Source organism: Rhineura floridana, chromosome 2 (assembly GCF_030035675.1).
Source record: "Rhineura floridana isolate rRhiFlo1 chromosome 2, rRhiFlo1.hap2, whole genome shotgun sequence".
NCBI lineage: Eukaryota > Metazoa > Chordata > Lepidosauria > Squamata > Rhineuridae > Rhineura > Rhineura floridana.
Window position 1 is genome coordinate 77487826 of NC_084481.1, and position 20418 is coordinate 77508243.

Below are 20418 nucleotides of genomic sequence, written 5' to 3' on the forward strand. Positions count from 1 at the left end.
TTATTAGTTCCATTTATTTGCCACTTACTACAAAAATGTCTCAAAGTGACTTACAATTATAAAAGCATACATGATAGAAAATCTAAAATACAAGGCTGGCCCCAGGCATGCTGGGGCCCTTGGGCATCAGCTTGCCCCAGGCCCTGGTGTGTGCACATGTGTGTGCATGCATGCGCATGGGGTCCCCCACGCCCCCATGCCCTCCACCTACCTGTCTCTGCTCCCCTTCCCCCCATGCCCCCCCACTTACCTGTCTCCACTTCCTCTTCCCCTTTCCCTGGAGCTACAGGGGCCCCTGAGGGGTCCCTCTGCTCCCCTTCTGTGATCCGTGGCAATAGCTGTGGATCGCAGGGCAGGAGCTTCTGCCTGCCCACCATTCCATCGCCCCACCTACCTGTCTCCTGTCTTTTAGCATTGCCATTAACCAAGATGGCGGACACGGTATCCCTAATTGGATGAAGCCTCTGCTGTCATCTTGGTTGATGGCACATGTGTGTGCTATGCACATGCATCTCTGTCATCAACCAAGATGGCGACAGGTGCTTCAGCACTTTAGGGAAACATCATCCGTCATCTTCATTAAGGGCAATGCTAAAAGGCAGGAGACAGGTAGGTGGGGCGAAGGAATGGTGGGCAGGCAGAAGCTCCTCCCCTGCGATCCATGCCTGTTGCCGCGGATCACGGAAGGGGAGCAGAGGGGCCCTCGGGCCAGTGCCCCACCTGACCGCCTTTTAGAACCGGCCCTGATATACATAAAATAGATATATAAAAAATAATAGACTAAAACTACTCATCCTGAAATAACATAAAAAGTACAAATCCTACCCCACCCTATTAAAAGATGAACACCAACACAGGATTGGGTATCATAATATCCTATGACCCCAGTCCTATAATAATAATAAAAAATGCCACCCTTAAGAATAAAGAAGGGATACAGAAATTCATTGGTATGGTTAATTTCATAGTGAAATTTATGCCCAATTTTTCAGGTGAAAGCAAATATGCCAGAAGACTTTTGCAAAATTATGCTCTGTGCATATGGATATGGGAACATGGGACCAGGGATGAAGAGAGGCTTTTGATGACACCCCCTTGCTACCACCAGTGGAAGGGAGGGAAGGACGAATGAGTTATTCTCCAACCCAGATTACAATCCAAGATGAAGAACAACTCATGGGGGCCATAATACTTGTCTTTGATCAAAAGCAAGCATTATGAGTTGCCAAGGTGGAATCATAAAGTTCAGGCACCGATTTAATGTATTCATATATGAAACACTTATGTTGCCTTAAAGTGATCATAAACCATTGATTTCAATAGCAAAGAAGAGTCTATCAGGGATATTCCCTTGGTTGCAAAGACTGCTCTTTCAAAGGTAGCTATGTGTCACAACCATAACATATAATCCTTGGAAGGATCTATTGATTGCTGTGTAATATCCAAAGCCTTTGACAGCACAAAATTGCAAATCACAGAAACAGATGTCATCCATGTCAATCTAATTTAAAAAATTATTTCCTGCCTCAGATAAAATATGGACAATTTTTGCAGAAGCTACAAATCAGGATCACACACAGCCAAAGGTTATGAAAGCCACCTGTACTGGCTAGTCTGGAAGTCACATACACAGCCCTAATTACCAGTATATAAAAAAAGTTATCTGTACTGTGGCATATTGTTGAAAGGAACAGGGTTGATTTTGCCCAAAGCATTACTGTAAGGCATGATACAAAGACTACTTAAAGGGCTACTTAAAGATACAGGAAAATGTCAAAGAAGAGCACAGGCTGCATTACATTGGCCCACTATTAATGCTGACATAAAAGAAGCTGTAAGGGTTGTATACACTGTTAGTCATATTCAAAGGAAACCCATTACATTTAATGGACATGACTGACTTAAGTCCATTGTTTTCAGTGGGTCTATTCTGAGTATGACTTAGCTGGATACAACTCTAAATGTCTATGCTATTTGTCAGAAATACAGTTCAGCACAAAGGAAAGAATCAATGCTGTCTTCTGAAGCCAGCCTACTTTCATGATTTCAGGTGGACATAGATCTGCTTGTACTTGCAGGAATTAGTTGACTGCTAGTGATGGCTTGCTTTCTCTACCACCCTGAAGTTGCCTTTTTGGACAACACTATGCCCAGTCATGCGATTTCTTACATAAAATAAATGTGCATATTCCATAGCAATCTAGAAACAGATAACAAAACTTCTAGTCCAAGGTACTCACCTAATGGGATACAGGAATATGGGTTTCAAATAGTGAAGAGGTTGTAAAGAAAACATAGAATTCTGGTGGTGATCTTTATTTTGTACTATGAAATTAGTTGCCATGGCTGCTATGAAACAAGTGCTGTCACCTGCAGAAATACAATTTAATAGACAGATTAAAACAAGGTTACTTATTATCCTGATCATGTTTCAGAAAAGCAAGACATAACTTCCTGCAAAAATACTTTAAAAAGGAAAAGGTGTTGCATATATTAGCTCCATATAAAATGTGCAGTTATATTGGATACAGTGATATGAATAAACAATGGACACACTCATACATTTATGTTTGATCCATTGTAATGTCTTTTTCCCAGTTTACAGTGAGATCCATATGGAACTAGATCACAGGCAAGAGTCTACATGAATTCATAGTGCATAGAATCAGCACTATGTATTTACATTTTCAAACAGCAGAAGTTTAGCCCCACATTAACTTTAGCACTAAAATGAGTAACTATCCTATATTAACTTTTTCAAAGAAATGGAATCTGAAGGACACTATCTTTTTAAAGGACACTTGACCCATTTTTTTTCTGTCTTGGAAGGCAAAGAAGAAGTTACATTGTTTCTTAACCTGTCCACGTTTTATCACTTTTAATAAAAAAAAATCACACTAATGGTTTTGAACTCTATTTCTACCTCAATGTGATTTCCAAAGTATGGCTGGGTGATATTTTGACCTCAAAAATATGGGGGGTCAGAAGACGTGTGCTTGATAATACCCAAACACCCAGAGCCAAAAAACACTTACTCAGAGGGCATAGAATTTTTCTGTGCAGTAAACATGTGTGCTTCCCCCTGCATATTGAGTGAACACCTCAATTTCTGTTCCTTTAATAAACTATGGTTTTTATTTTCAACTGCAACAACAAAAACTTTATTTTAAGTAAAAAAGTTATGAAAATATTGTAAGTGCCTAGCAAAATTTTTTTATTACAACTGAGAGCTAATATTAATGGTTTTGTGGAGTGTTAGAAACCTGCAAGAAAACTGCCCTTGGTTGGCAAAATGTCCCCAAACAACATTATATGGTTTGTGCCAACCTTTTGACATCCCACACAATCCACTAACATTAGCTGGGGTACTAAATACACCCCAAATCAGTGTATTTCTGTGATATTTTATGCTCCAGGTAGCATTTTTGTTTTCAGAATGAAAATGGTAAGAGGTAACCAGCTGAAATTTGAGGATGTTGTATGGGTGAGAATTTGTGCCAGTGTCTTAGAAAGACTACCCTGCAGGTTTGAAATGGAAATGGACTGCCTTCAAGTCAATCCCGACTTATGGCGACCCCGTGAATAGGGTTTTCATGGTAAGCAGTATTTAGAGGTGGTTTATCATTGCCTCCCTCTGAGGCTGAGAGGCAGTGACTGGCCCAAGGTCACCCAGTGAGCTTCATGGCTGTGTGGGGATTCACACCCTAGTCTCCCAGGTCATAGTCCAACACTCTAATCATTACACCACACTGGCTCTCCCCCTGTAGGTTTACTTATGTGTAAATTTCATGATGAAAATGTGTTGGATAGTGTAACCCCAGGAAGTTGGATGAGAGATAAGAGCAAAGAGACTTCAATTATTGATTGATCTCCTGAAATAGTTTTAGCACCAATCTAATTCTGGTCATGCATGAACTTACAGCAGTAAGTGCACATCCAGTGGTAGATCCAATCCAGTGTGGCCATGCTTGCTTGCGACAAGTGTATTTATATACATCTTAATTTTATGTGCCCATGTTCAAGGAATAAGACCTTCTGGACAAGTGTCTCTATACACATCTGACACATAATTGCTCATGCTAAGGAATAGGTTTTTATATGAAAAGTGGAAAAAAAACCACTGTAAGGTAAATTACTGAGGGCTTGTCCCAAAAGAGAGGGAGAACCTAAATCGGAAATACATGGAGAGCTAAGAATGGTTGTGCAGTGATGCGTCAGCATTTATGGGTAAAGGAGGGGAGCTGAAGTGGTGGAAGCTAGAAAGCTAACAAGGGAGAAGGAGGGAACAAGTCATAGTTTTCATTCCGTATAATCTGACAGAAAATACACCACAGAAAGGGGGAGCAAGGGTCCTTAGCATTAGGATGTATCCCAAAAGAAGACAGGGAGAGCAGACCTTACATAGTCATGGCAAAACATTCCCAGGCAAGGATCACTAGATGGGGTGGAGAATTTCATTTGCTCCATTTTGGAGCTAACTTACCTGATTCATAACTCTCAAACCAGTGGTTGGATCAAAGCTTAGATATGTGGATTAATCTACAATTTTGCAACGTATACTGTTGCATGCTTCAATTATTTACAGAACCTGTAGCCCCCCAGATATTGCTGAAATGCAACTCCAATAATCCCTGACCATTGGCCATGCTGGCTGGGACTGATAAGAACTATATTTCAGCAGCATCTGGAGGGCCACCAGTTTATTTTCCCTGACTTATAGTTTACAAGGTCATCTGAGGGCTATCTTTAGCCACAAAGCATGACACCTGTTGTGTGTGCACAAAATGCATCTGGAAAAGGTTACTAGAAACAGCATTATATTATGACATTCTTTCTCTTCCTGGGTAATTGTATGAAGAAAAAGGTGGCTGGCTCCATCTAGACAAGTACTTGAAAATGGGATGGAACAGACTTTCTATCAGTCATGTGCAAAAAGATGACAGACCAAATTAAGTCCAATCCATCCATCCCTAGTTAGGAGACGGACACACAAGAATGGAAGTCATATGGGTTAATCGTTGAGTTTATCCTTACTCCAGAAAACATCACTGAGTTCAGGGATCTAAGATCAATTATAGTCTCAGAAGACATATGCTAAATGTTGGAATCAAAGGAAAACATCATTAATTCAGGAATGGTATATCAAATTTTGGGGTTTAGCCATTCTGAGCAAGATCATATGGGTCCTTTCAGACAGATAAGCAAAGAAAGAGAAGAGGTTTTGTTGGTTTGTTTGTTTTTAGAAGGAGTGGCAGCCTTTTAGAGACAACAGGAACAGGAGAAGAGATATAGATTGGAGAAATATGTTTCCATAGTTAGAAACTAGCTGGTTGATTGTAATGGTTTTACATTTTAGGAATATAATAATGTATGAGATAATACTATTGAAAGGTACTAGAAACAAGAATGAGATTTTTATTGGACTATATTCAGTGTATAGTTGATTATATCTATTGTCTATTTATTAAAGTTAATTGATAATTGGTTAAATTATGGGTCTATCATAAGGTTATTGATATGTATTTGTATTTACTTGGCATATTTAAATAAATTACAGTTGCATCTGGAAGAAAAGTTTCCAGCTGTGGAAAGAGAAAGTTTCCCTGTCCTCCTTGGCAAAGGGGAATGTTTGACTTTAGGTAAGTATGTTTTGGTAATAACTAGAAGGCCACGCAAGTTGGGGCTCTCATTTCCTAATTGATCAGTGATACAGTATTGTGTTGATAGGAAGCAAAGAAGGTTAGGCTTTAGTGAGTCCAATAGTTCCCTGACCAGCATATAGAGGGTTAAGGACACTTCATTTTCAATAGAACATTGATAGGATCTGCAAATGAATTCTGTCCTAATTGATTAGACCTTGCCAACTAATATCTCCAGGCAAAATAGAGACTTTTGAGCCAATTGGGAACCCAAAATGGAGGTGAGCTGATGGTCTCTGGCTGCACAACAGGAGTAAAGTTCTAGGGTAAATGTGCTCACAATTACATACAGATTTAACCAGAAAGGCACTGAGAAAGATCACTATGCAATGAGATTTTTAAAACAACAACCAAACAGAACCTGAAAGCAAGCTACAAGAGTTCACATCACAAATGTAGTCATATAAGGTGCCACAAAACCATATTCAGTCTGATAACACTGAGGGACAGCAAGATTCAAAAATAAATCAATTTTTGGTTTAAGAATCTGCCTAAAAACATAATTAAGGCATAATTATTAACTTTTATGGCACAATGGCAACCAAGCTATATATTGCACCACACATTAGTCATGTTGCAAATCCAGGAGAATTCTTTCATCAGTGTTTAGGTCCTGGTAATTGAAACAGTCTTAAAAAGAGGACAACCAGTTAGTAGAGCTCAAGGATCTAACTGAAATTTGTACAATCCGAATTAAGGCTAAGTTCAGAGCAGAAAGACCTGCTGCACACTTTAGAATCATCAACACTCCATCAAGACACATTTCACAATAAGGGAAACACTGAGCACATCTCCCGAATCTCTATAAATTTCTTGCAGCTCGCAATGTCAAAATAAAAAAACAAAAAACAAAAAGAAGCTATTTTTTAAAATTAAAATAGTTTGCGGGCAAATTCAAAATACCATTTTGCTTGGATGGTTGTCATACCACACCCTGATTATTGGTGGCAAAGCTATGCAGCAAAGCTGTACCCTAGCAAGAGCAGAAGATGGCATCATCACAGAAATTGAGCCAAGGGGGAGGGGGCTGCACTCAGATTATGCTTTCATGCCCATGCATGGACTCTATCTCTAAGGCTTACGAACCTCAGGGTAGTACTTTATGACACTGAACTAGTTGGCCCTTTAGATGTTGCTAGAGTACAGCTCCATGGATTCTGACTATTGGCCATTCTGGCTGGCGGTGATGGGAACTGGAGTCCTATGATGGGAGAGCCACTAGTTAGCCATGCCTGCATTAGACTGTGACCCCAGGAGGACAAGCATCTGTGCTTGTTTTCTTATTTCCCTGCAATTGGGATATCGTTTAGGGAGGATGGGAAGGCATTTGTACACACTGTTTCATACATCATATATGATTTATTTCTCAGGAGTACCTATATTTCAGGCTATGAAATATTTATGTGTACAAACAAACCAATCCCAACAAATTCTCTTCAAATATACTACAACTGAATATTAAATTATTAATTAAAACATTACAACTCATAGAGGCGGGAGGTCGACTGCCTCTCTGGCAATCTGGTGTGGAGCAGTGACTTTGACTGCCTGTTCGAGTGTTTGAGCTGTTACATACAAATAAACTCAGATACTACAAAACACCAAATAAGCTACCAGTGACCTCCTTCCAAAGGAAACCAAACCCTTCAAATGTCTCACTGCTTGGAGAAGTGTAGAGAGCATAACAATAACAATGACGTAATCTTTTAATAATCATGTATGTGTTTTGATGCTGTTCTAATGGCTGCCTGACACTTTAATATTAGGAGCAGGAGGTACCCTAATGAGCATGGTTACAACACTACAAGTAACTGTAGGTATAATAAATATAATGACAATAATAACAATGTAAACATAACTTAAACCATTCGTCTTAGATATCCCTTGCTTAAACACATGGGCCAGCGCTGCCCTCTCTGAGGATCACATCATGCCACTAAGACAGTCAACGCTCCTTCTGATACTACCTTAAGTGCCAGCTGAGTGAATCTGTGGATGGAGCCCATTATTCCAAATGTGCAATCTTGACACTCTTTATGATTCTATGCAGGTTTATAGGTAAGATCAGCTATTGAGAAGGGCGGAGTCAGGATGTCTGAATAAGTTACTAATGGGAAAGTCCATATAATTGAAAGAGATATTTGCTTCAAGGCTGTAACCTTGTATACTAAGCATCAGTGTAGAGTATATATTTACGGCCAAGTTACAAACTGTCCTAAAAATCTAGTTCTTTTTTTTAAATATAGAATACCTGACACATCATTCATTATCAAGCATTATCAAGTATATTCTTGAAAATCATTTTTAAGTGCACCATAATGATTTTTGACGTTGCTTAGCACTTATCAATCCAGATGCTTTGTACGACTTAAAGCTTTTCAGCAGACAACTATGGATTGCAGTTTTTTTTTCTATTACTGACTTTGTTAAGCTTAACTTAGGGTTAATTTGACTGCAGGTGTCAGATTAAAAACAGTACTGTACCAGAAGATTGATGCTGCTCTAAAATATCTGTTCCTCCTGGAAAAGCCTAAGTCATGAGATGGACAAAAGATAAGTGGTAGCCTTTGGCAAACATTTTTAAGAATTCCCAATTAGTAAAAGCAAGTGATTGGAGTTTGCTCGGGTTTAATTGTCATTTCCCTGGCGTCATAATGTATAGAAAATAACCTTCATAAATCATGCAGCGACAGCTACTGGAGTTGTCCGATCCTGAAAACAAGCGGACTCTTCTTTAAGCGGTTGCTTCTTACACTGCCTGCTTCTATGCTGCTCTTCACCATCTGCAGTTCATCTTACCATCTGAAGAAATATATGAGTTTCTTTGCTGGTTTCATCCTAACCCCCCCTTACTTCTGCAGCTTCTCCTTGATTTGTTTGAACACCATCTGCTACATATAACAAGTGGAGAAGTTGTAAAATGTGCTCTCAGTGAGAAAATGTCAATAATGTTATGTTTGGCTTTGGGGGGATTCAAAACAATTGTTTTCAAAGTATCACTCAAGTGGCATACAGTATAAAGTAGTTTCATTTCACATTTCTAAGGTTGTTTTAAAAGTTATCCTTCTGAGCAGCTTAACTGGGCTCAACATCTGGTTTATGGAGTATTTAAAAAAATGGTATATTCACACACAAAAGCAGCTCTCAAATGTATTTAATGAGTTCAAACTATTCAAAATATTTAACAGAATTCCCCCCTATGTCAGATTTACCTATATACACTCATTTTGTTTGTGAATGTTACCGGCAATGAATGGAAGAGAATTTGTGTGTGTATGTGTGTGTCTGTATTGTGTCTTAGAAATCACTACACAGCACTTACAGAAAGTCTGAGTCTTTCAAGGAGTAGGCCATGTGAAATGGAATGTATGTCATGGCACAGAATTACCACAGGGGGGTGGAAGCAGTGCAGTTCCTCATGTACACTAGGGCAAACTGGAAAAGGAGAAAAAGAAAAAGCTTCAGGAAGAATAATTTGCTAGTCACTTTGCCTCCGATTTAGTCTAAAGAGAGGTGTCAAAAAATCAGTTTAGCTCATGGAAAATCCAGATGGCTAAACACTTGACCCATAGCTAATCCCTCTGCCAGCCTTATAGCCCCATCATCTCGGCCATCATAATATGGCAGACACTCTCACAATTGCTTAAGTGCCGTGGAGTGGCACATAGGTTATAAGAAATTAATTTTAAGTCAAGTTTAAGGAAAGAGAAAGGTGTGAGGGAGAGGGCTGTGTGCACTGAACTGCAAATTAGTTGTAGGGGGATGAATATTTGAGGTGAATACTTACAAAAGCTGCCTCACAGTTCTCCTTTGTCCGGGATTGTGCTAACAGGAACTTTTGCAGGAATCAAACAATTGTTTCACATTTAATGTATTGCAGGAAATGTATAACCGCATGCAGAAATATTTAATAGAGATTGTTTCAGTCACTCAGGTGGATGTTCCAAAAGTTCTCCTTAGGTATCTCCTTAGAAATAATTTGTTTTCAGCCCTCTTTATCACGAAAAGAATACATTGCTCTCCACAAAAAATATAATGGAGGTGCAATAAGTGTTCTCATGCATATGTGGCAAGAGGTGATAATCAATGTAAATCCATGCCAATATTGTGCCATTCTGGATTACCCTTCTGTTTACTTGGAGTAAGGAAAAGGAACTGAAAAGATAAAATAATTATTAATAACAACTGGATGCTATGAGTATCTTTCTTTTCATCTACACTATTTTACACACCGGCATTGATGAACTATTCATACTTTACACAACTGTCAATAAAAGGAAACACTTCATATGTTCCCAGTTTGTAATGGACTGAACCTCAGATTCAACAATGTAATTTATATGATCATATGTAAAAATACTGATAGAGCTAAGCAGATGTATATTTGAAAATAATATAGAACTTCCATCAAATATTGTTAATTCTCTCTCTCTGCTTCCATATTGAAGTGTAAGGATAAAAGAATATATTAATTTCATTTTCTCTCAGTTTCTCATTTTTCCAATCTTAAGTTCAGAACTCCCCATTTTCACATAAGTTTGTGATTTTTTTTTACAAAAAAGTCCACATGAAGATGAGCTTACGTTTTTGTATCAATTTCACCTAATATATGCATTTTGTATACAATTTTGCATATGCATAATATGTGCATTTTAAAAACATTTTGCCCTAATATCATGTATGTTTGCAGATTATCTTCACTAATATAACTGTTTTTGCATGTACTTTCTCCTAATATATGGATTTTTTGTTTGCATGCATTTTTTTTGGTTGGAGAATCACATCCCCAAATTTGACAAAGTGAATTATGAAGGACAGCAGTGTTTTGGTTTGTGTATTGGCTTGGGAGGTGTGAATTAGGTAGGTTGGCATTTAAATATGGACTAAATGAATTTCTCCACCATTCCTACTGAAGAGAGAGCAAAACACGCCAAATAAGCGATAATCAACTCACTGAATCTTTTGAGGTAGTATACAAATTTACCCTGATATGCCAGCCACTTGTATTGATGGACAAGGAGTTTTCACCCTGAAGAAACAATATTGTCCTGCCAGTTATCATCTATGGAAAATCGGGGGAATCTTGATAAAGTGGTTAGAGATTTTTTTAAAAAATGCGTAGAAATGTCTTGTGCATTTCTTTTCTGGCTACCCTACCCCCACCTCAATACACAAATTTCTTCTTAGCACTAGAGAAGTTTTCTTCATGGACATATAACATTTATGTTCTTCTACTTTTCCTTTATGGTATGATTTGTTAGTGAGTTTTTATGCATGGACTGTCTGCATCTGGTAAGGTCTACAACTGCACCTCTGTGACAGGTCCAGATGTTGTGAAGATAAAATACCTCCTGTGTGAGGATCTGCATGGAATTGGGATCTGTGATGGGTGTTCTTAATACAGTTTAAAAAGGCATCTGTCTTAAAATAATCCCAACATCTTACTTCTGTGTTTACTGTTCTGCCAAATCTTTTTGGTTGATCTTTTAGAGCCTCTGTTAAGGTAACTTGCAACTACAGCTTATGTTTACCCATTATTAATCTAGGTACCTTAATGAAAGAAAATCAGAAACAGCATGCTACACTTGTACCTTATTTATGAAACTGACGACACTAGGAGAAAATATGTGTTCACCCAATATGTGAATGCAAGTTGGCAACAAAACAGAAAGGAAAAATCTGAAAATGAACAGCAGGGTGACAGAAAAGGATCATTTCTTGGCTTACATACCTCATAACTCATTACATCATTAAGCTTCTTAAATATACTCATCGCACAGTTAACCTCTTAAATATATTAATCATAGTTGACCCTTTTCAATATTTCTGGGCAATACAGGAGCCTGAGTTTCCCTTGGTGAAAGCAAATGCTTTGGGCCACCCTTTAGACTACTACTCTGTGTGTCTGTGTGTGTCTGTCTGTGTGTGTACATTTACTTTACCCATAGTGAAGACCAGAGAATAGTGCTAAAGCTGTAAATCAACCGTACTCTGGAATGGATTTGTACCATAACTGATCATCTTGAGAATTCCAGTCTTGTTTTTGACCACAGTAAAGGACTGCAGTATACAGAATCCTAAATGTAGCCTGTTTAATTTTTATACCACACTGCTTGTCTATTTTGCTATGAGAGGTCACAATCTTATTGTAGTGGGCAATGCACCAAAGATAGAATGTTATTTTAATAAAAACCAAGTCCTAAAACCTCCAATATACCATTAAACACAGTGGTTCTTCTAAATCTTAACTACAAAAGATAATGGGGTAAGATAGGGAGGGACTATTTAAAAGAACATGAATCATTTTTAATGAATGGCAACTACTACAAAATAGCCAGGTAGTATTACATATGCTAGCTTTAACACCATTTTGTTTCCAAGCTTGTATCATCATAGCGATGCCTCTAAAACCTAGTGAACAATTTTCTATGATCCCAGACATCAGCTTATTCAAGGTAAATGGGAAAAGTAAACACTATTATACCTATGACACGTAAATAAACATAGCATGTCTGTAAAATCCATCACTGTAACTTTTTTCTAAAAATGCTGATATGTTTTCGCACATTGTTTCAGCAAATGAAAACAGTCTACCTTTCGCATGCTAGGGAAGATTTACAGATGTCTCTAGGTCTGTTTTGCAGATGTGCCTTGGTGAACATAACAGTAATACAGACTGTCATCAGGGTTGTCTTCAGATCTTTGAAATCATTTTTGCATTGCAGAGTACTTATTTTATTGGATATTTGCTTGATTTGGATATATATCTGGCATTTGTGTGTGGGCGCATATACACCTCTTGTTTATGGGGGAAATTCCTCTAGAAATGCCAAGGTAAATATCTTGGCACTCACTCAGAGATTTCCTAAATAATTAGAAAGAAAAGGGGAAAGGTGCAGATTAACATTTCTCCTGCCTTCTGAGATCACTCATGCATTTCTTTTGCAGAATAAAGTAGACAAGAGTGCCATTTTGAGTTGAATTCACTCAAACAATTATGGGGCAGTATTTTAGCCAACTTTTTCCTCATTTGCCTACACTTGCAGCGTTCCTGTGACCAACTGGTACAAATGTTTTCTCATTTGGTATTTTTCTATGACAAGATTTTAACAACTCCCCTTTTTTAGGGATTCTAAATAGGGGGGAATTAATTTTTCGTAAATGTTCTGAGGGGAAAATCCTCTTCGTTTCTTTTTTTCAACTTAGCAAAGACAGGCAATGATTACATCCCATCTGTTGTTTCCTTATACAAATGTTTTTAATTATTTAATTTGACGTATTGACTTAAATATTCTTGGCACTTATTTATTTTGAATTGTATTTGGGATTAGTTTTTACTAAAGGTAGCTTCCAGTCTTCAGATATACTACGAAGGTTTCATTTGAACTATAACCCTAAACATATTTTTTGGCAGTGTAGGACTTTCTCCCACTGGCACCACAAGTAATTAGGTGCCCCAAGTATTAGGGTGTTAGTATTTTTTAAAATAACCTGAGATATGCATTTAATGCTCAGTATTAGAGAGTGCTTAGCTATTTTAATTATGATCTTTATTTTTTACTATTCTAAATCAGCCCTATAATCCTAAACATGATAATGCAAGAGTATTACACAATTTTACTTTATTATGATATTATTACAAGCCAGTTGCCTTAAAAACAGGATCAGTGAGAAGTCTGATAAATATATAAATATGGAGGTTACTAAGTACATGAAGTCCAGAATTTCTTTTATTTCTAAAGGCATTTTTTAATAAACAAACAGAGAAACAATGATTTAAAATATATTTTACCTTTTTAGTAAAAGTGAAAGACTTGCCTGAGGAACATTTACACATGTACCAATTTTAAGTTTTTAATGCTGTACACGCACACATGCATGTCAAAAACTATGTACATTTGATCTGGGCTATTTCATTTCTAATCTGTTGTTTCACTGTTGCATTAAGACCACTAACTGAAAACAAAGATTGTACAAGGTGTAATTTATCTGACCCACAGAGTTTCTCTTTAGATTCATATTATTTTGACAGCTACTGGCAATAGCAACATCAGTTTACAAGCAACCCTAAAACTTTCAGCTGAAATTAGCCAAGTTAGTTGTAGACCATTTAATGTTCTTCTTCCTCTTCAAAAATATCACAATTGCAACCTAATTTACATTTTACTAGTTGAAAAAGACTGTCCAAGCACATTATACCTTGTCCAGTAATTATTGCATGAAATTAATTAGTTCTTCCAGTGAGTGTATGCTAGAAATATATTTTTATGACATTCTAGTTAATGCAAAGTGACTAACATTCCAATCCAAAATCCTTTAAGTGAAAGCAAATCTAATAGTTTAGGATTGGAGTATTAGAAATACATGGGTGCAGACTGGAGAGTGAAACAATACCACAAACCTGTGAATGTGTCCTAAGTGATTGACTCCAAAGGGGTTTAGCAAGTTCAACTACATAATTTCAACGGATGCTTTAAGTTAAGCTTCCTATGAATGATGGTTGCACAAGTAATAAAGAACGCTTTCTTCCTCACTAGTTGTTGTTTAGAGAAATGTCCAGTTCAGAGAATTCCATGAGCAAAGTGCCTTCATGATATGACGGTTTGGTTAACTGACCATTAAAACTATGAACTCAGTGTCCACTTTTGACAAAAGTCTAGCTTCCATCCACTGTATGCTTGAAATCCCAAATAATCCTACAGACTGTAAGAGGATTTAAAATGAGAGCACTAGAACAGAAAATGTACTCCCTGTCCGCATACAATAATGATGCTCTCTACCATAAACTGAATAAGTGAACATGAATAAACTAGGTGAGTAGTTGGGAGACTGAACAAGAATCAAGTGAAGAAGTACAAGTGTTTGCAACCTCAAATTTGCACTTGATGTGGCAAGCACATATGCCATCTGAACACCACTGTTTGCCATGGAAAACACTATAAATGGTGAGGGAGATATGTTTCCTTGTAAACACACGAGACATCCACAGCTGGCTTCAGCTCCTTGGTGTGTGTCCCCATATGTGCTTTACACTTTACTGTTTCAGATCCCAGTGAGCTCCTTGCAAACACTCTTGCAAAGGCAAGTGTGAATCATTCTTCAAACCTATGTTCTCTCAGAACTTTAATTGTCAAAACTCTTTCCATGTTAACTTAGATCATGGTCTAGAGGGGCAGCTGAGGCAGGCTTCCTCCATACACTCAAGAGGTTTCTTAGAGTTCCACATTTGGCAGCTCATGCAACAACCAAAGCACTTCCTGAAGGCTTCCAAGGATGTGGTAAGAAAGCATGTTTAATGCATGGACATGGACTATTTTTTCTCATCATTCTCCTTTAAATTGCTCTCGTGCAAAATCTCCAAACTCCATTTTAAACTCCACAATGCCAACATTCTCTTTGGATAGCTGCTAAGCAAAAATCTCTCGGGGGGGGGCATTCAGCTGCTACACATCCCTCTATCTGGATCATGGCATTTTGCCTGAGTTTAAACATTAACCTTCTGGGGGGGAAATACTATGCAGACCTTCTGAAAATACTATGCATTCAAGTAATGTTATTTATATTTCTCTCCCACAATGTTCAGCCCATATAGCAGCTTCTGAAGCAGCTTTGTAAACTTTCTAAGGGGTAGGCCAGGAAAGGACTCTTCACTTCTGTCTTCCCAGGCTGTTTGGCCTGCAAAATAGCATTATGTATGGTGCTCATTGGTTTGCTATATAAAACAGATTGATACTAATCCTTCAGTCTGGAAAGGGAGCAAGGAGGAAAATTGTATTTTTCTATTTCCTTGTATCCAAACTTTCCTGGCTAAAGCTCAGTTTCACATACAGCTGAATTCTCCTGGGGGACAAATGCACAATTGCTTTCAGCACAGCATGTCCAGGACACCCTTTTAGTCTCAGATTAGTGAATTAAAGCAATGAAAATGAATTTCACATCCCAAATCTCCAAAAATTCTGAAAAGATGCCACACTGTGGGATCACACTAAGTATGGCAAGAACAACTTGCCAACCCCATTACAATATCGGACCTGGATCTGGACTGGGATAGCCTGACCACTGTTGTCCATGCACTGGTAACCTCTAGGCTCGATTACTGTAATGCACTCTATGTTGGGCTGCCCTTGAGGTTGGTCCGGAAGCTGCAGCTGGTGTAAAATGCAGTGGCGAGACTACTCACTGGGGCAGGGTATCACCAACATGTCACCCCGCTGCTGAAAGAATTGCACTGGCTGCCCATTTACTACTGGGCCAAGTTCAAGGTTCTAGTCTTGGTGTACAAAGCCCTATACAGTTTGGGACCAGGATACCTGAAAGACTGTCTTATGCCTTATATACCCAGTTGATCACTGCACTCTGCAGGTCAGGGCATTCTGCAGATACCATCTTATCAGGAGGTCCGTTCTGCACAACATAGGAAACGGACCTTTAGCGTGATGGCGCTTACCCTGTGGAATTCCCTCTCCTTAAATATTAGACTGGTGCCATCTGTGTTATCTTTTTGGCGCCTATTGAAGACCTTTCTCTTTCAACAAGCCTTTTAAGCTGAGACCTTATCCCAGTCTGCATCTGTGTTGGAATTGCTTTTAATATGTTTTTAAACCTTTTTTTTTTTAAGGATGTCTTGAAAGCTTTTTAAAAAATGTTTTTAAAGATGTTTTATTTTAATGTATATTAAAGTCTGTTTTTATGATGTTTTAAAGTGTTTTTAGTGCTTTTGTTTGCCACTCTGGGCTCCTGCTGGGAGGAAGGGCAGGATATAAACCAATTAATTAATTAATATTATTATTTATTATTATTTATTTAATTTATTAGTCGCCCATCTGACTGGTTGTCCAGCCACTCTGGGCGACGTACAAGATAAAACAATACATTAAAACATTAAAATTTAAAACCATAACAGTAAGAAACCTAACCCACCCCAAAAGCCTGCCTGAAGAGCCAGGTCTTCAAGGCCCGGCGGAAGCTTATCATAGAAGGGGCATCATATGAGGGCTTTGGCAGCTTTTAGGCATACACATTGACTTATGGCAGCAGCAGTGGTGATAGGGAGACAGGGGATGAAGGAACAGAACCAAAATAGAACAGACCTTGGGATTTTCTAAAGTACAGGAATGCAGTTGCCATCCGTAGAGTTTGCTGCAGTCCACCTGCAAGAAAAAGGGGAATTCCTATGCTTGGAAACTGGATTCTTCTTGTAATTTATAAGCAGACAACAACTGGAGAAGGGGCTTTTTGCATCCCCTGAGAGGTGTTTGCTCTTGTCCAAACACACTATCTGCAAAGACCTGTTCCTTAGGCTTAGACCTGCTCAATATGTAAGTCATATTCAATTATCTTTAAAATCATCTGAAGAAAGGTAGCTGTATTTTATGACATGGGTCTTTTCCCCCTTTTTTAAGAAGCTGGTGTCTATTTAAGGTTAGCATTTTTCATGCAGTACTGGGGTGCTCATAGCAAGCTGCCTTATCCCAAGTCAGACCACTGGTCGATTGAGCTCAGTATTGTCTACAATAACTGGCAGGAGCTCTCCAGGTTCTCGGGAAGATTTCTTTCCCAGGCCTGCCTGGAAATGTCAAGGATTAAGCCTGGGATATTCTTAATGCAAAACATCCCCACCAAACATTTGGTGCCTTACCAAACACCTCCTTTTTGACTTGATTAGGACAGAGCCCAACCCTAGGTTTGTAGCAATCTCTTTGGAGAGCAAGGGGGCACCTCTTTGCTAGATCCCTGAGATAAGAATAACCCCACAGACTGTGGTGATAGTGAACTTGGGGTACCACAGGATGCTTCTCTACCCTTGGACAAAGATTCTGAGTTGTCAGCCATGGCACTTATACCCCCTTCTCCACTTCTAGACACCAGGGAACATAAGGGACAGAACCAGCAAAGGCTGGTGAAGAGCTGCAGCTTGGAAAGGCTATAGATCTGTGGAAGAGCACATTCTTTGAATGCAAGGATCCCAGGTCCAATCCCTGGCAGGGCTGGAAAATACCTACCAAGGAGAAACACTGCCATCTTGCACAGGCAATACTGAACTAGAAGGAGTTGGTATAAGGCAGATTTCTATGTTCCTATGAATTGTGCATGAATTCCCTGGAGCAGTACGGAGATAATCTTGGGTTTACAGAGTCTAAGCTTCTGCTCTGAAACCTTGGCCTCATCTACACTATATACATTGAAAGCAGTATGAAACCATTTCAAACAGTCAGGGCTTCTCCCAAAGAATCCTGGGAAGTGTTTGTTAAGGGTGCTGAGAGTTGTTCTGAGACTCCTACTCCCCTTAGCGAGCTACAGTTTCTAGAGTTCCCTGGGAATAGGGATTGATTGTTAAATCACGCTGGGAACTGTGAGGGGAACAGGGGTCTCCTAACAACTCTCAGCATCCTTTGCAAACTGCAGTTTGCAGGATTCTTTGGGAGGAGCTCTATCTATTTAAAGTGGTTTGATACTGCTTTAAATGTATGTAGTGCAGATGAGGCCCTTTAGAATTCAGGTGGTCTGTCAAGCACTTGTTTTGACACATGAAAATCTGCGAGACTATCTAAACCCTACCATCAGAACAATGATGGAAAGGAAATTATGCAGAAAGCACTGGAGAGCAGTGCATTCATTCAGACAAAGGTAAACAAAGGGGCAGAGGCTAAGAAGAGGCTGGCATAATATGTAGAGTGCAGATGTTGTGCATCATGAGCACAGGAAGCCTAACTCAGAATGCAGAGTGTGCTCACTCATAGGTCAAACAGGGTAGTTTACCCAGATATTTTACTGGGTAAACATGTCACTGTGTCTTTCAGTAACAGTCGGTGGGATGGGGTGGAGCTTCCCTCTCAACACTGGCATCACGGCAGTTTATCTGGATGAGGATGTGGCAGGGCAGGATGGAGGTGGTCAGGCCTGCCTGGGCACAGAGGCATAAGTGCCAGATTGGGTCTGCTGGTGTACCCAAGCAGGCCCAACTTTGCCATGCCCTGCCCCAGAATTGTCCAGGTATGCTGCCGTCACACCTGTGCGGGGAGGGTGGCTCTGCCCCACCTTAACAGCCATCGCTGGGGTCTTTGCAGTGTCACTGGCAGCAACCAAGAGAAGAGGATCAGTGCAATTTGAAAGAGCAAAGCATAAAACATAGCTAAAGGAAAGAGACTGCCACTGAGAAGGAAACAGAATCTTAATAGACTTTGGCATTCCTCCAGTCTATGAATTAGAAAACACTTAGCTAGAATCCTTCCTGGGCTACCTCAGTATCAAGGGCCAGTCCAACACAGACCCATTCAGGGTGTATGTGGATTCTGATGCTCAGAACAACTCTCAGCACTAGGGATGCCAGATCTCCGGCAAACGGCCGGAGTCTCCGGCCACGCCCTTGCCTTTCTCACCTCCGGCCGAAATTGCCTCCATGTTGTGTAATCTCTGGTTTTCGGCTGCAGTCTCCGGTTTTGGGGGGAGGCTCCGGCTCTCCGGCGTAATCTCCGGACTCTCAGCTTCAATTTTTTTAAAAAAGTAAGTTTCTAGGTGGTCTAGTTCCCAAGATATATACCAAAACGTCAACCGCACCCCCACACAACTTTTTTTTTACAGATCCTTGCTCTAGTTACAACTCCCATCAGCCCAATCCAGTGGCCATGCTGGCTGGGGCTGATGGCAGTTGTAGTTTTAAAAAGTAACTTTTCAAAGCTCTGGCTGTAACCCTGCCCTTTCAGGATTGTAGCCAATGAAGCCAGAATTGTGACTTGTTGATCCAGGCATGCCTAGGCTCAACGTCAGAAAATGGTGGCTTTAAGATTTTTGCAGTTTGAGTAAGTAATATGGCTTAACGTTTTTTTTCCTCTTCTGTCCAAGAGTTAGACCCTGGGCTATGAAATATGAAAGTATTTAATCCAATATCTGCTTTTCTGGGAGTAAAGCATGTACCTGGAGTAAACCCCATTGAACTCCATTAGGATTTACTTTTGAGTAGACATGGTTATGATTGTGCTGTAAATTAATGGGACTTGTGAGTAAACATAGCGTAGACTTGTGTTTGTGTTGTAAATCTTTCTCTCTCCCTCCAACCCTATTTTTAAAGAAATTAGGCAGGGTTCATCACAGTTTTTATTATGTAGGAAACTAATACTGATTTTTTTTAAAAAATGAATGAAGCTTATTTATTTATTTTATTTATTTATTTATTATTTGATTTATATCTCGCCCTTCCTCCCAGTAGGAGCCCAGGGTGGCAAACAAAAGCACTAAAAACACTTTAAAAATCACAAAAACAGACTTTAAAATATATTAAAACAAAACATCTTTTAAAACATTTTTAAAAGCTTTAAAAACTTTTTTTTTAATAAAAGGTTTAAAAACATATTAAAAAGCAATTCCAACACAGACACAGACTGGGATAAGGTCTCAACTTAAAAGACTTGTTAAAAGAACAAGTTCCTTATCACTTCAGGGTACAGTTTTCCCTGGTTGAGTAAGCCCCATTGAAAACATTGGGACTTGCTTCTGAGTAAACAAACATAGGATTGCACTATAAATATCTTTACAGGTTGTATAAATAATAAACATATTTGATAGTCATGCTTATATAAATATTTTCATAGAATAATAGAACAGTAGAGTTGGAAGGAGCCTATAAGGCCATCAAGTCCAACCCCCTCCGTAATGCAGGAATCCAAATCAAAGCATTCCTGACAGATGCCTGTCCAGATGCCTCTTGAATGCCTCCAGTGTC

At 39.0% G+C, this 20418-nt stretch overlaps 1 long non-coding RNA gene across 1 annotated transcript in view; it reads right to left on the bottom strand.

Moving 5' to 3' along the window:
* Positions 1 to 20418, bottom strand: part of LOC133378176 (uncharacterized) — a 55645-nt gene that overhangs the window by 711 nt on the left and 34516 nt on the right. Inside the window, exon 2 of the long non-coding RNA XR_009760903.1 lies at positions 2241 to 2370. This is a non-coding gene — a long non-coding RNA (uncharacterized LOC133378176). The remainder of the gene's footprint in view (positions 1 to 2240; positions 2371 to 20418) is intronic.